The 16,436-nt window shown below is 45.2% G+C and overlaps 1 protein-coding gene across 1 annotated transcript in view; it reads right to left on the bottom strand.

The window, feature by feature from the left end:
• The window catches only part of GPR137C (G protein-coupled receptor 137C), a 761,588-nt gene that overhangs the window by 341,104 nt on the left and 404,048 nt on the right, over window positions 1-16,436 (bottom strand). The gene's annotated exons all lie outside the window — the stretch shown is intronic.

Here is a 16,436-nt window from a genome sequence, read left to right as displayed (position 1 = left end):
GGTACTTAGCTTTTTAGAAGTCTTCGGTAGTAGAAATCTCTGGATCTGACCGACCGGCACTTGCGAACAGCTTCTGCTTCGGGCACCGCGCGGCAAGAAAGACTGAGGAAAATGGTGTCGGCTGATGCCTTTATACCCAATAAACAGCAGCTATGACGTCGGGTGAAGTGCGACATCAGCCGAGGCCAGACCCAGACTTTGGAATCCGGCCGACCGAAGGGCTGCCTGGGGCAGGACAACCCATATGTTAGGACTGTAGATGCATCCTTGAAGAACATCCACATTGCACAGTATGCTTTCCAACCTGTTCAGCTGCATGCAATAATTCCTGTAATTCTTTATTTTCCACACATTCAGAAATCAACATCATTTTCTGTTTCAATAATCCCATAACATGCTGGTGATATTTAAGCATATGAAACTGGCAGTTTAACGCCCTAACTGCCAAGGTTGCAGATGTATAAACCTTCTTTCCCCATCTATCCAGTGCCCTGGAATCTCTATCAGAGGGATAGGATTCTTGGCTGTAGAGGCCTTTACACACTTGGGACCCTGTGAGATAGCTTCAGGATCAGCAGCAGGATGTTTGAATAAAAATTTGTGGGAGTCAGGAACCCTGTAATATCTGTCTGGCTTACTAGGAGCCGGAGGTATGGAATCAGGAGCCATGCTTGATTCCAAAAACACATCAACAATGTCCAATACAGGAAGTATAGCCAAAGGCCTATGCTGAGGAAGAAGGAAATCCCTAAGCCTCTTTTTTGATTCCGAGAAATCCTGACTCTCCCAATGAAAATGTTCCCTTAAAGTATGCAAGGTTTCTCCAAAAGAATAATCTTCAGGAGATGCAGATGGGATGGATTCTTCTGCATCTGAATCCTCATAGGGTGGTATAGAAAATTCCTGATCAGAAGAGGAATCAGAAGAAATGGAAACCTGATATGAAGATTAATAATCAGCGTCTTGCCTAGGCCTCTTATCGGGGGGGGGGGGGGTTTTATATAGAAATGTTGAGGCCTGAAAACACCCTCAGAAGCTGGTGCCTGCTCAGCGGCTCCGGACCCATCCGAGGGAGAGACATCCGCGGGTACAATACTCTGAGCATACCGGATTCCGCATGGGTCTCGGTAGAGGCCTGCGACTCAAAAGTAGTGGGTATCAGGGGCTGCGAAAGCACCTCACTGAGTACCGGCAAACCAGCGACTGGCTTAGGTGAAGCTTTGTCGTCGGTTTTGGACTCGGCAGTCTGTCTCTGTCCTTTTCTTTGTGTTTTTTTGTGAACTCCGGTAGTCGGATTGCTATCCGGCAAAATGTCAGGGTAATTAAATCAGTTTCCAAAATATTTTGAAGCAAAAATATACCGACGCTTAATAGTGCATTAGTTAAATCTAGCACAAAACCGACAGCAAGGCATGTTATGATCTGGGCCTAGGCAAGGAATACAGTACAAATGAAAATCCTTATGAGGTATTTGCTTCCCACAAGTAATGCAATTATTAACTTTTACTGACATCGGTAAGGAGCAAGAAAAAGTTTCCCCAACGGGGACTTAGCTTTAATTGAAGACTTCGGTTCTGAAACTTGAATGCGAAAATTTCAGGAGTCTGCCAACCGGCACTTGCGAACTGCTTCTGTTTCGGGCACCGCGTGGCAAGAAAGACTGAAGAAAATGGGGTCGGCTGCATGTTTTATACCCCCGACGACCTGACGTCATTATGCAGAACCCAAGACTTTGATATTCAGGCCGACTGAAGGCAACCCGCCAGGAGATTACCTAAATGTAATGACTGCAACAGTGAAACAAGAAGAACATCACAGAACACCTCATTAGCGGTTCATTACTATATCCTTGACTTGGCCATTGTCAGACTCTGCTGCCATTTTCTCCTGACCAGCCCATTCATCACATTGCCATAAGCACCTCTCCCCAAACCCACACACTCAGACAAAATCTAAAAATAAGCCCCCACACACTTGTACATACTCAAGGAAGCACTCATTTGCTTGCATGCTCCAGCACACAGAAAGGCACACATGCGCATGCTCATATACACAAACACAGAGTCAGCATCCTCTACCTGCCTCCCATTGTGCAACCACTCAGTCAGGCAAACAGACAAAGTACAGTTTTGTACCTACCATAAATGTAGATGTCCGAACTGGATAGCATCTGCAGTCATAACAAATGGGTTGTCCTGTCGTCAGGCAGCCCTTCGGTCGGCCGGATTCCAAAGTCTGGGTCCGGCTTCGGCTGATGTCGCACTTCACCCGACGTCATCTCTGCTGGTCTTCGGGTATAAAAGCATCAGCCGACGCCATTTTCCTCAGTGTTTCTTGCCCCAGATGCCAATTGCCCTCTTGGAAAGCTAAATTTTGGATAAATGCCAATGTTTCCAAAATAGTAGAAGGCAAACACAAAAAATAAGTATGTATGTACATATATACAAACAAATACACCATAAGAGACTCCCCCCCCCCCCAGCTAGCTATTAGGAGGGTAAATACCCTAGGAGTACCACAGAGGGGAAGGAGGGAGGGTAATCCTGACTGCAGATGCTATCCAGTTCGGACATCTACATTTATGGTAGGTACAAAACTGTACTATGTCCTTCATGGATGCATCTGCAGTCATAACAAATGGGTAGAATACCATAGCCAAACTAGGGAGGAGGAATAAAAATTATGGTGTAGTTAGGATCCCTTGCAGTACAGCAGTGGCAAACCCTGCTCGGGATCTAGAATATAGAGGTAAATTATAATGCTTGGCAAATGTATGCACGGAGGTCCAAGTAGCCGCCTTAATAATGTCCTTGGTTGCCACTCCTCGTAAGAAAGCTGTGGTAGTGGCTGTAGCCCTTGTAGAATGAGGTCTTATGTTCTGTGGAATTGGTTTTCCATGGTAGGAGTAACAGACTCTTATGCAATTTCCTATCCATTTGGAGATTGTCTGTTTGGAAATTGCTTTTCCTTCCCTTCCTGTTGCATAGGCTACAAAAAGCTGGTCAGTTTTTCTGTTACCTTTGGTTCTGTCCAGGTAGTAGCGTAAAGTACAGTTTTGTACCTACCATAAATGTAGATGTCCGAACTGGATAGCATCTGCAGTCATAACAACTGGGTTGTCCTGTCGTCAGGCAGCCCTTCGGTCGGCCGGATTCCAAAGTCCGGGTCCGGCTTCGGCTGATGTCGCACTTCACCCGACGTCATCTCTGCTGGTCTTCGGGTATAAAGGCATCAGCCGACGCCATTTTCTTCAGTGTTTCTTGCCCCAGATGCCAGCTGCCCTCTTGGAAGGCTAAATTTTGGGTGAAAATGCCAATGTTCCCCAAAGGATAGAAGGCAAACACAAAAAATAAGCATGTATGTACATATATACAAACAAATACACCATAAAAGACTCCCTCCCCACCAGCTAGCTATTAGGAGGGTAAATACCCTAGGAGTACCACAGAGGGGAAGGAGGGAGGGTAATCCTGACTGCAGATGCTATCCAGTTCGGACATCTACATTTATGGTAGGTACAAAACTGTACTATGTCCTTCATGGATGCATCTGCAGTCATAACAACTGGGTAGAATACCATAGCCAACTAGAGGAGGAGGAAGAATGGATTATGGTGTGGTTAGGATCCCTTGCAGTACAGCAGTGGCAAACCCTGCTCGGGATCTGGAATACAGAGGTAAATTATAATGCTTGGCAAATGTATGCACGGAGGTCCAAGTAGCCGCCTCAATAATGTCCTTGGTTGCCACTCCTCGTAAGAAGGCTGTGGTAGTGGCTGTTGCTCTTGTAGAATGAGGTCGTATGTTCTGTGGAATTGGTTTTCCATGGAAGGAGTAACAGAATCGTATGCAATTTCCTATCCATTTGGAGATTGTCTGTTTGGAAATTGCTTTTCCTTCCCTTCCTGTTGCATAGGCTACAAAAAGCTGGTCAGTTTTCTGTTACTTTTGTTCTGTCCAGGTAGTAGCGTAGCTGTCTGTGTACATCCAAGGTATGCAGCATTCTTTCCCTCTGTTTTGTGGGTTGGGAAGAAGGTAGGTAGGTGGATTGCCTGGTTTAAGGACACTCTGGATACCACCTTAGGCATAAATGTAGGATTAGTCCTCATGGACACTCTGTCTTGGTGGAAGATTAGGAAGGGTTGTACTGCCATTAGGGCCTAAAGTTCAGAAACCCTCCTTGCTGAGGTTATTGCCAGTAGGAAAGCAGTTTTCCATGAAAGATGCTGTAGGTCTGCTGTTGCTGCTGGTTCAAAAGGTGCGAGTGTCAACTTTTCTAGCACAAAGTTCAAATCCCAAGCTGGCAGTGGTGGTTTCCTAGGAGGTTTTACATTCTTGATCCCTCTGAGGAACTGCCTGAGTAGAGGAAGTGAGAAGACAGGTGGATCAAAGCTGTATTCTGCTGAAATAGCCGATGCATGTATCTTGATGGAGGAATAGGACAGGCCTGTATGTAGAAGCTCTGCCAAGTACTCCAGAATGTTAGCCATATCTATATTCGACACACCTCTTTCAGCACTCCAAATGACAAACCTTTTCCATTTCCCTGCATAGTTTCTTCTTGTTGAAGGTCTGGGCTTCAAGGATAATGTCTTTAACCCTTTGGGAGAGATCTGGAATAGTTGCTGCTATGTGATGTGCCATGCAGTCAGCTGCAACGTTTTAGGTTTGGATGCATGATGCTGTAGTTGTTCTGAGTTAACATCAAAGGCATCAGGGTATTGACCACATTTTGTCCCGAGACATGCTCCTCAGCAATGGGTACCAGTGTTGTCTTGGCCAGTTTGGAGCTATCAGGATTATCCTTGGACGTTCCTCCTTGATTTTTAGTAATACCTTGTGTATCAAGGGAAGAGGTGGGAATGCATATGCTGTCAGGCCTTTCCAGCTGAAGGAGAGCGAATCCACTTTCGATGCAAGTGGATGGAATGTCCTTGTGCAGAATTTTTTGAGCTGGTGGTTGAGGGGAAGCGAATAGATCTATTTGTGGCATTCCCCATTTCTTTGCGATGGTCTTGAAGATGTCCGGTGTAGCATCCATTCGTGAGCATCCGAGGTGGTTCTGCTTAACATGTCTGCTAGAGTGTTCTCCTTTCCGGTACAAACATTGCCTGTAACTGGATGTTGTAGCTGAGTGCCAGGTTCCAAAGGTCCAAAGTCATTCTGCATAGGGGTATGAATGAGTGCCTCCCTGTTTGTTGATGTACCACATGACTGTGGTGTTGTCTGTCCTTATCATCAAATGGCCTTCTTTGAGAAATGGTCTGAATTTTTGGATTGCCAGTTTTACTGCCAGCATTTCTTTTAGGTTGATGTGCAGGTGAAGCTGGTCCTGTCCACAATCCTTGCACGCATTTGTCCAGCATGTGAGCCCCCCATCCTAGGTCTGAGGCGTCTGTTGTGATGGTTTGGCTTGCTTGATATTTGTGAAAGGGTAAGCCTGGGTTTGACTGGCATGCTTGAGCCCACCATAGGAACTCCTGTTTTAGGCATGGAATTAGTGGAATTTCTGCTTCTAGGCTGTGCCTGTGTTGGGACCATAAATTCTGTAGGTACCACTGTAGTTTTCTCATATGTAGTCTGGCATGTGGCACCAAGATTATGCATGATGCCATGAAGCCCAAGGCCTGCAGAACTTTTCTTGCTGTTAGTTTGCTGTGGTTTGTTAGTGCCAAGAAGTAAAGAGGGAGATCTTTTTGTTTTTCTGCAGTTAGGAATGCCATTTGTTTTACTGTGTCCAATTCCGCGCCCAAGAATGTCCTTGTTTGGGATGGAATCAGCCTTGATTTTTGCAAATTGACTGTGTATCCCAGTGCTTGTAGCAAGTAAATGACCCTTTGTAAATCTGTTGTCAGCTTGCTTTTGTTGTCCCCTTGTAGCAGGCAGTCGTCCAGGTATGGATAAATTTGGATTCCCTGTAGTCTGCAGTGGGCGATTACTGATGCCAGGCATTTTGTGAATACTCTGGGCGCAGTAGATAAGCCAAAGGGCAATGCTGAGAATTGATAGTGCTCTGATCCTGCAAGAAATCCGAGGTATCTTCTGCAAATTGGTCGAATGGGGACGTGCAGGTATGCCTCCTTGAGATCTAGAGTTACCAGCCAACACTCCTTGCCCAGCATGGGAAGAAGTTGCTGTAGGGTCAGCATCTTGAATTTTGGGACAATGATGTACGTGTTTAAGGTGGACAGATCGAGAATAGGTCTCCAACTTTTTTCCTTTCTTGGAACTAGGAATAGTCTGGAGTAGAATCCTTTGCCTTGTTCTGTTATTGATACTCTTTCCACAGCTCTCATCTTTGTTAATTGCATTATCTGCTGTAGAGCTTCTGTTTTTTGATTTGGAGGTAGGTTTGGCATTCCTCTTTGACTGGTATAGTGTGGAAGTGGAACCGTAACCTTGGTCTATGGTTTGCAAAATCCACTTGTCTTTTGTGATATAGTGCCAGTTCTTTGAAAATAAGGTTAATTTTCCGCCTAAGGGTGCTGCTATTTGTTCCTTGGTAGGCGGAGTTAGAATCAAGTCACTGTGATTGCCCTGTTGTAGTGGTAGTGGCTGTGCCTGTGGCTCTGTTATTACCTTGCCACTGTCGTCCTCTGTAGGCACCCCCTCTAGATTGATTTCTGCCTCTGGAACGTCTATTCCTGCCCCTTTGGGATCTTGTGGAGTCAGGAAAGGACCAATTTTTGGCAGGCCAGTTCCTGCTAAACCTTGGGGCTGAACCTGCAAGAAATCTTTAACCGTTTGTACAGATTTTGCCTTTTCTTCCATTTTCTTCATTACCTGCTGGGCAGGTGTACCAAACAAACTGGTCTTATCCATAGGAGCATCTAATAACTTAGCTTTAACATGATCCGGTAAAACTTGTTCCTTCAACCATGCATGTCTTCTTATCACTGTGCCAGTCATGGCTGATCTAAATGAAGCCTCCAGTGCATCATAGCCACATTTTAAGGAATGGTTACTAACCTGTTGTATGTTATTTACCATTTCTAATAGATTTTTCTTATCTATAGAGTCATCAGAGGATAGCTTTTTAGTTAACTGATCAAGCATACACTCTTGGTATTGTATCATGTGAAACTGACAGTTTAAAGCTCTAGCTGAGAGAGTAGCAGAGGTGTAAACCTTTTTGCCCCATTTGTCTAAAGACCTGGCTTCCCTTTCAGAAGGAATAGGGTTTTTTGCTGTGGTTGAGGCTACTGCCTTAGGGCCCCTGGGATATAGTTTTGGGGTCTGCAAGAGGGGCCTTGTATAGGTGATGATGAGTGTCTGGCACCCTGTAAAATCTATCTGGTTTGGCAGGTGCTGGAGGTAAAGAATCTGGTGCAGTACAAACATCATTAAATGCATCGTCCACAACAGAGAGGACAGGAGGTATAGCTAAGGGCCTGTGCTGTGGTAGGTGCAGAAAAGTCCTAAGTCTTTTTCTGGTGTCTGAAAAATCCTGTTCCTGCCATTGGAATTGTTCTCTCATGGCATGTAAGGTTTCCCCAAAGGAGAATTCTTCTGGTGGGGAAGCAGCTGGAATGGATTCTTCAGCATCTGAGTCCTCAAAATTGGAGAAAGGAGCCTCTGGCTGGTCTGTAATATCTGAGTCTTCCGCAGAATCATCAGAGGACACAGGCTCGAGGGGCTCTGCTCTAGGTCTCTTTTCTGGGGGCCGAGAGCCCCTGTCTGGGTGAGATTGAGATCCCCTAATTAAGGATATTAACTCTTCTGCCAGAGTAAGCATTTGTGAACTAGAAGCCTTTGGGAAAGGTTGAGGGGGGTTTAACAGGCACTGACTTAGTAGATTTGGCTGCTTTAGCCCTGGCAAAGGCCTTAATAGACATGGCTGCAGGAGGCCTAGCAGCACCACGTGCTGGGGTAGAGACATCCAAAGGGATGGTGTCTGATAAGTCACTAGTAACCACTGTAGTAGGTAAAATTTCTGAGGCCGATTCAAGTAAGGTAACCGGAACCTCAGTAGTAGTCATTGATTCGGCTGTACTCTGATCAGTTTTCTCGTTTCGCCGAAACAGACATTCGCGTTTGCTTAACCATGGTTTCAGCGAAACCGCGGACCGCGAGTGTCGGTCTTTTTCTTGCGCTTTTTAACAATTTGGGTAGTCGGAGGATCCGAAGGCATAATGTACGCAAATTCAGAGCAAAAACTGTTCAGCAAACTCCGACCGACGTCTAAGCGTTCGTCGGTTGAAAGAAGCACAGGCCAAACAGGCTGCTACGTCGTGGTCTGGGCCTAAACAAGGCAAACAGTAAGAGTGGAAATCTTTATGAGGTATTTGTTTCCCACAAGTTAAACAGTTATTGACTTTTTCTGACATCGGCTGAGGCAAGAAAGAGTCCCCAACGGGTACTTAGCTTTAGAAGTCTTGAAGGAGTATTCGGTAGTAGTAATCTCTGGATCTGACCGACCGGCACTTGCGAACAGCTTCTGCTTCGGGCGCCACGCGGCAAGAAAGACTGAAGAAAATGGCGTCGGCTGATGCCTTTATACCCGAAGACCAGCAGAGATGACGTCGGGTGAAGTGCGACATCAGCCGAAGCCGGACCCGGACTTTGGAATCTGGCCGACCGAAGGGCTGCCTGACGACAGGACAACCCAGTTGTTATGACTGCAAATGCATCCATGAAGGACATCTGTCTATGTACATCCAAGGTATGCAGCATTCTTTCACCTCTGTTTTGTGGATTGGGAAAGAAGGTAGGTAGGTGGATTGCCTGGTTTAAAGACACTCTGGATACCACCTTAGGCATAAATGTAGGATTAGTTCTCATGGACACCCTATCTTGATGGAAGATTAGGAAGGGTTGCACGGCCTGTAGTTCCGAAACCCTCCTTGCTGAAGTAATAGCCAGTAGGAAAGCAGTTTTCCATGACAGGTGTTGTAGATCTGCTGTTGCTGCTGGTTCAAACGGAGGGAGTGTCAACTTTTCTAGTACAAAGTTCAAGTCCCATGCTGGTAATGGCGGTTTCCTAGGAGGTTTTACATTCTTGATCCCTCTGAGGAACTGCCTGAGTAGAGGATGTGAAAAGACAGGAGGATCAAAGCTGTATTCTGCTGAAATAGCTGATGCATGTATCTTGATGGAGGAATAGGACAGGCCTGTATGTAGAAGCTCTGCCAAGTACTCCAGAATGTTAGCAATATCTATGTTCGACACATCTTTTCCTCTTTCAGTACTCCAAATGACGAACCTTTTCCATTTTCCTGCATAGTTCCTTCTTGTTGAAGGTCTGCGGGCTTCAAGGATAATATCTTTAACCCTTTGGGAAAGGTCTGGGTTAGTTGCTGCTATGTGATGTTCCAGGCAGTCAGTTGCAAGGTTTTTAGGTTTGGATGTATGTTGTTGTAGTTGTTCTGAGTTAACATCAGAGGCATCAGGGTTATTGACCACATTTTCTCCCGAGACATGCTCCTCAGCAATGGGTACCAGTGTTGTCTTGGCCAGTTCGGAGCTATCAGAATTATCCTTGGACGTTCCTCTTTGATTTTCAGTAGTACCTTGTGCATCAAAGGAAGAGGTGGAAATGCATATGCTGTCAGGTCTTTCCAGCTGAAGGATAGAGAGTCCACCTTCCATGCAAGTGGGTGGAAAGTCCTTGTGCAGAATTTTTTGAGCTGGTGATTGAGTGGGGAAGCGAATAGATTTGTGGCATTCCCCATTTCTTTGTGATGGCCTTGAAGATGTCCGGGTGTAGCATCCATTCGTGAGCATCCGAGGTGGTTCTGCTTAAAATGTCTGCTAGGGTGTTCTCTTTTCCCGGTACAAATATTGCCTGTAACTGGATGTTGTAGCTGAGTGCCAGATTCCAAAGGTCCAAAGTCATTCTGCATAGGGGGTATGAATGAGTGCCTCCCTGTTTGTTGATGTACCACATGACTGTGGTGTTGTCTGTCCTTATCATCAAATGGCCTTCTTTGAGGAATGGTCTGAATTTTTGGATTGCCAGTTTTACTGCCAGCATTTCTTTTTGGTTTATATGCAGGTGCAGCTGGTCCTGAGTCCACAGTCCTTGTACGCATTTGTCCAGCATGTGCGCCCCCCATCCTAGGTCTGAGGCGTCTGTTGTGATGGTTTGGCTTGCTCGAAAGTTGTGGAAGGGTAAGCCTGGGTTTGACTGGCATGCTTGAGCCCACCATAGGAACTCCTGTTTTAGGCATGGGATTAGTGGTATTTCTGTTTCTAAGCTGTGTCTGTGTTGAGACCATAAATTCTTTAGGTACCACTGTAACTTTCTCATATGCAGTCTGGCATGTGGCACCAAGATTATGCATGATGCCATGAAGCCCAAGGCCTGCAGAACTTTTCTTGCTGTTAGTTTGTTCTGCTTTGTTAATGCCAAGAAGTAAAGAGGGAGCTCTTTTTGTTTTTCTGCAGTTAGGAATGCCATTTGTTTTACTGTGTCCAATTCCGCACCCAAGAAAGTTCTTGTTTGGGATGGTATCAGCCTTGACTTTTGTAAATTGACTGTGTATCCCAGGGCTTGTAGCAAGTAAATGACCCTTTGTAAATCTGTTGTCAGCTTGCTTTTGTTGTCCGCTTGTAACAGGCAGTCGTCCAGGTATGGATAAATTTGGATTCCCTGTACTCTGCAGTGAGCGATTACTGATGCCAGGCATTTTGTGAATACTCTGGGCAGTAGATAAGCCAAAGGGCAATGCTGAGAATTGATAATGCTCTGATCCTGCAAGAAATCTGAGGTATCTTCTGCAATTTGGTCGAATGGGGACGTGCAGGTATGCCTCCTTGAGATCTAGAATTACCAGCCAACACTCCTTTCCCAGCATGGGAAGAAGTTGCTGTAGGGTCAGCATTTTGAATTTTGGGACAATGATGTATGTGTTTAAGATGGACAGGTCGAGAATAGGTCTCCAGTTTTTCTCTTTTCTTGGCACTAGGAAGAGTCTGGAGTAGAATCCTTTGCCCTGTTCTGTTATTGGTACTCTTTCCACAGCTCTCATCTTTGTTAATTCCGCTATCTGCTGTAGAGCTTCTATTTTTTGATTTGGAGGCAGGTTTGGCATTCCTCTTTTTACTGGTAAGGTGTGGAAGTGGAACCGGTAGCCTTGGTCTATGGTTTGCAAAATCCACTTGTCTTTTGTGATATAGTGCCAATTTTTCGAGAATAAGGCTAACTTTCCGCCTAATGGTGCTGCTATTTGCTCCCTGGTAGGCGGAGTGAGAGCCAAGTCACTGAGATTGTCCTGTTGCAGTGGCAGTGGTTGTGTCTGTGCCTCGGTTATTGCTTTGCCACTGTCGTCCTCTGTAGGCACCTCCTCTGGATTGATTTCTGCCCCTAGAGCGTCTATTCTTGCCCCTTTGGGATCTTGTGGAGTCAGGAAAGGACCAATTTTTGGCAGGCCAGTTCCTGCTAAACCTTGGGGGCTGAACCTGTAAGAAATCTTTAACTGTTTGTACAGATTTTGCCTTTTCTTCCATTTTCTTCATTACCTGCTGGGCAGGTTCCGCAAATAGACTGGCCTTATCCATAGGAGCATCTAATAGCTTTGCTTTAACATGATCCGGTAAGACCTGTTCTTTCAACCATGCATGCCTTCTTATCACTGTGCCAGTCATGGCTGATCTAAATGAAGCCTCCAGTGCATCATAGCCACATTTTAAGGAATGGTTACTAACCTGTTGGATGTTATTCACCATTTCTAATACATATTTTTTATCTAAAGATTCATCAGAGGACAGCTTTTTAATTAACTGATCAAGCATAAACTCTTGGTATTGGATCATGTGAAACTGACAGTTTAAAGCTCTAGCTGAGAGAGTAGCAGAGGTGTAGACTTTTTTCCCCCATCTCTCTAAGGACCTGGATTCCCTTTCAGAGGGAATAGGGTTTTTTGCTGTGGTCGAGGCTACTGCCTTAGGCCCCTGGGATATAGATTCGGGGTCTGCAAGTGGGGCCTTGTATAGGTGGTCATGAGTGTCTGGCACCCTGCAAAATCTATCTGGTTTGGCAGGGGCTGGAGGTAAAGAATCAGGTGCAGTGCAGACATCATTAAATGCATCGTCCACAACAGGCAGAACAGGAGGTATAGCTAAGGACCTATGTTGTGGTAAGTGCAGAAAAGTCCTAAGCCTTTTTCTTGAATCTGAGAAATCTTGTCCCTGCCATTGGAATTGTTCTCTCATGGCATGTAAGGTTTCCCCAAAGGAGAATTCCTCTGGTGGAGAGGCAGCTGGGATGGATTCTTCAGCATCGGAATCTTCATAATTGGAAAAAGGAGCCTCTGGCTGGTCTGTAATGTCTGAGTCATCCGCAGAATCATCAGAGGACACAGGCTCGGGGGGCTCTGCTCTAGGTCTCATTTCTGGGGGCTGAGAGGCCCTGTCTGGGTGAGATTGGGATCCCCTAATTAAGGATATTAAATCTTCTGCCAGAGTAAGCATTTGTGAACTAGAAGTGGGCCTGAGTGAGGGGGGTTTAACAGGCACTGATTTAGCAGATTTGGCTGCTTTAGCCCTGGCAAAGGCCTTAATAGACATGGCTGCAGGAGGCCTAGCAGCACCACGTGCTGGGGTAGAGACATGCAAAGGGATGGTGTCTGATAAATCACTAGGAACCACAGTTGTAGGCAGAATTTCTGAGGCTGATTCAGGTAAGGTAGCAGGAGCCTCAGTAGTAGTCATGGATTCGGCTGAAGATTGACCAGTTTTCTCGGTTTCGGTCGAAACCGAGACACTCGCGGCTTGCTTAACCGTGGTTTCGGCCGAAACCGCGGACCGTGAGTGTCAGTCTTTTTCTTTGCGTTTTTTGGTATAATGTACGCAAAATCTGAGCCGAAAAACTGTTCAGCAAACTCCGACCGACGCCTAAGCGTTCGTCGGTTGAAGGAAGCACAGGTCGAACAGGCTGCTACGTTGTGGTCTGGGCCTAAGCAAGGCAAACAGTAAGAGTGGAAATCTTTATGAGGTATTTGTTTCCCACAAGTTAAACAGTTATTGACTTTTTCTGACATCGGCTGAGGCAAGAAAGAGTCCCCAACGGGGTACTTAGCTTTTTAGAAGTCTTCGAAGTAGTATTCGGTAGTAGAAATCTCTGGATCTGACCGACCGGCACTTGTGAACAGCTTCTGCTTCGGGCACCACACGGCAAGAAAGACTGAGGAAAATGGCGTCGGCTGATGCTTTTATACCCGAAGACCAGCAGAGATGACGTCGGGTGAAGTGCGACATCAGCCGAAGCCGGACCCAGACTTTGGAATCCGGCCGACCGAAGGGCTACCTGACGACAGGACAACCCATTTGTTATGACTGCAGATGCATCCATGAAGGACATCTACCCATTCAACCACATTCACGCATGTGCAGGTATACACACACACACAAACCATCACAGCTCTACTATACTTAACTGTATTGGTGAATACACCAACAGAAGTGAATGGGTAAATGCCATCAAAAAATGGTATTCACTTTCGCCTCCTACAGAAACATTAGGAATATCTATGCCAAGTTAACTCTAAGCCACAGAAAGGACTGATGTAAACAACTGCACACCTTTGTTGCTTCAGAGAAGTGTTGCATCAAGGATGTGTGTCCTGTTTGGTCCAGTAGTACTGCAGCACAGCACTGACACAGACGCTTAAGAAGGAGCAGGGCCATTACAGTAATGCTGCTTAAATGTGTCTGTAGAAAAGGGACAGGTTTATGAAGCACTATCAGCTACTGTGTACTTGTGTTTCAGTTTTACGGACTTTTAACAGTAAATTTCACTACTGCATTCACCCAGGAGTGGCAGGGTGAATTATAAATTATAATTTGCACAAAAGTAAAGACTTCTGAAAAAAAATAACAGAAGATAATTTTATTTTAATTGTGTATCATATTCTACTGTACTCTGAATTTCCTACTTAGTTAACAGTTTAAAAGAAAGACATTTGGCACATCTCCAGAGAGACTTTTCAAAACTTGCACCTGTCATACAACTGAGCAACCAATGTTCGCCTCTGTTAAAGACGGTACCAGAAGAAGGCAATGTAGCACATAAATCCAACAGCAATTGGGGAGGAAAGGGGCAGATGCTGTTACTGGGTACCTGTGATACTTACACAGACTAGAACCTAGAGTCCAGAAATTACCAAAAAAAAAAAAAAAGTACGAGTCTGGGATGTGTCCTCTCCACTGAGGCACTTGAGATAAGTATGTTTAGAAGTAAGAGTGTGTAGAAGCAAAGCATCTACACATGGGCTGCACGGGGAACAGCCCCTCCAAAAAAGTTTTTTTTTTTTTTTTAAATTGCCTTTTTTTCATAATTTTTGGACTCGACCCTCAGTCCTTCCCCTTGCAATAGGGTGCCCTCATTATCTGAAGCCCTATGCCCACCAACTGTCCCGGACCATTTTGACATTAACACTAGCACTTGCCTAACAATTAAAACAAAAGGAGCAATTCAGCGTAGCTTAAAAGCTGCACAAAAAGTACAGTTACACTTACCATAAATGTAGATGTTCGAGTTTATTCACTGTTGCAGTCATTACATTTGGGTAATCTGCTGGCAGGTTGCCCTCAGTCGGCCTGATTAACAACGTCTTGGGTCCTGCGTCGGTTGCTGTCCCTTCTTCCATGACATCAAGTTGTCAGGGGTATAAAACATGCAGCCAACACCATTACATCGGTTTTTCTTGCCCCAGATGTCAGGTGCCCCCCAAATGGGGAGAAAATAAAATTAAAAATACAAAAAATATACCTGCAATCACAAAAGCAAATACACCAAAAGGGCTTTTAAGCATAGTGAAAGAAAGCAGAGGTATAGTCAGAGAAAAATAGGGGGCTGGAGGGAGGGTAACCAGGATGCAACAGTGAATACACTCGAACCTCTACATTTATGTTAAGCATACATAACTGTACTATGTTCTTCGTGTTTCACTGTTGCAGTCATTACATTTGGGTAGATTCCCAAAGCTATGGCTGGGTGGAGGGAATTATACAGCATTAGGACCAGCTATAAGGCCCTGCAGGACAGTAGTGGTAAAGCCAGCTCTGGATTTAGAGAAAAGTGGTAAATGTTAATGTTTAGTGAATGTATGAACTGAGCTCCAGGTAGCAGCTTCTAGAATGTCCCTGGTAGGAACACCTCTGAGAAAGGCTGTAGAAGTAGATGCAGCCCTGGTGGAATGGCATCTGATCCCCTGGAGGATAGTTTTTCCATGGTGCATATAGCAGAAATGAATACAATGGCTTATCCATTTGAAAATGGTTTGCTTTGAAGTAGCCTTTCCCTCTGCCCCTGCAGCAAATGCCACCAGCAGTTCAGATTTTCTTCGATATTTTGTCCTGTTTAAGTAAAATCTAAGTTGCCTGTGTACATCCAATGAATGCAGAATCCACTCCCCCTTGTTCTGTGGGCTGGGAAAGAAAGTTGGCAAATGAATGCCCTGATTAAGAGCTACACTAGATACCACCTTAAGCATGAAGGACGGATTGGTCCTGAGAGATACCCTGTCCGCATGAAAAATGATGAAAGGCTCCACTACCATAAGAGCCTGTAATTCGGACATCCTTCTAGCTAAAGTAACTGCTAAAAGGAAAGCTGTTTTCCAGGAGAGAAATGTTAAGTCTGCAGCAGCAGCTGGCTCGAAAGGAGGGAGAGTGAGCTTCTCCAATACAAATTTGAGGTCCCAGGCAGGGGTTGGAGCTCTCCTGGGTGGTCTTAAGTTTTTGGCCCCTCTGAGATACTGTTTTAGCAGAGGATGAGAGAAGAGGGGAGGTTCTGTGTTGTAATGAGCTGAAATGGCTGAGGCATGGATTTTTATGGAAGAAAAGGACAGACCCTTGTGAAGCATCTCAGTTAAGTATTGTAAAATTTGAGGAATGTTGGGCACTGCTGTGCTTATCCCTTGAGATTGATTCCAGGCATATATTCTTTTCCATTTGTCAGCATAAGATTTTTCTAGTACTAGGCCTTCTTGCCTCCAAAATGACATCCATCACAGGTTTATTGAGGGATGCTAAGGGTGAATTTAGGTGATTAACCATGCTGCAAGATTCAAAGTTTGGAGCAGAGTGTGCAGAATTTGGTTGTTCTGCTGAGACAGTAAGTAAGGTGTCTGAGGCAGGTGCCACAGTGGAAGGTGTGACACATTGCGCAGGATTGGGTACCAGTGTTGGCGAGGCCAGTCTGGAGCAATCAAAATCATTTTTGGTTTGTCCTGTTTGACTTTTAGTAGAACTTTGGAGAGCAGAGGCAGAGGGGGAAAGGCATAGACTGATAGGTTTTTCCAGCTGAAGGATAGAGCATCCACTTTCCAGGCTTTTTTGTCATGAATTCTTGTGCAAAATTTGTCCAACTGATAGTTCTGGGGTAAGGCAAAAAAAATCTATGTCTGGGCTCCCCCACTTGCGTGTCAACACGTTGAAAATCCATGGTTCCAGTTTCCATTCTTGTGGGTCCATGAGATTTCTGCTTAGTTCGTC

This window comes from Protopterus annectens, chromosome 6.part0 (genome assembly GCF_019279795.1).
Source record: "Protopterus annectens isolate FY-2018-M chromosome 6.part0, PAN1.0, whole genome shotgun sequence".
Lineage (NCBI taxonomy): Eukaryota > Metazoa > Chordata > Ceratodontiformes > Protopteridae > Protopterus > Protopterus annectens.
Note: the sequence above shows the minus strand (reverse complement) of the source record. Positions and strands in the feature narration are given on the sequence as shown.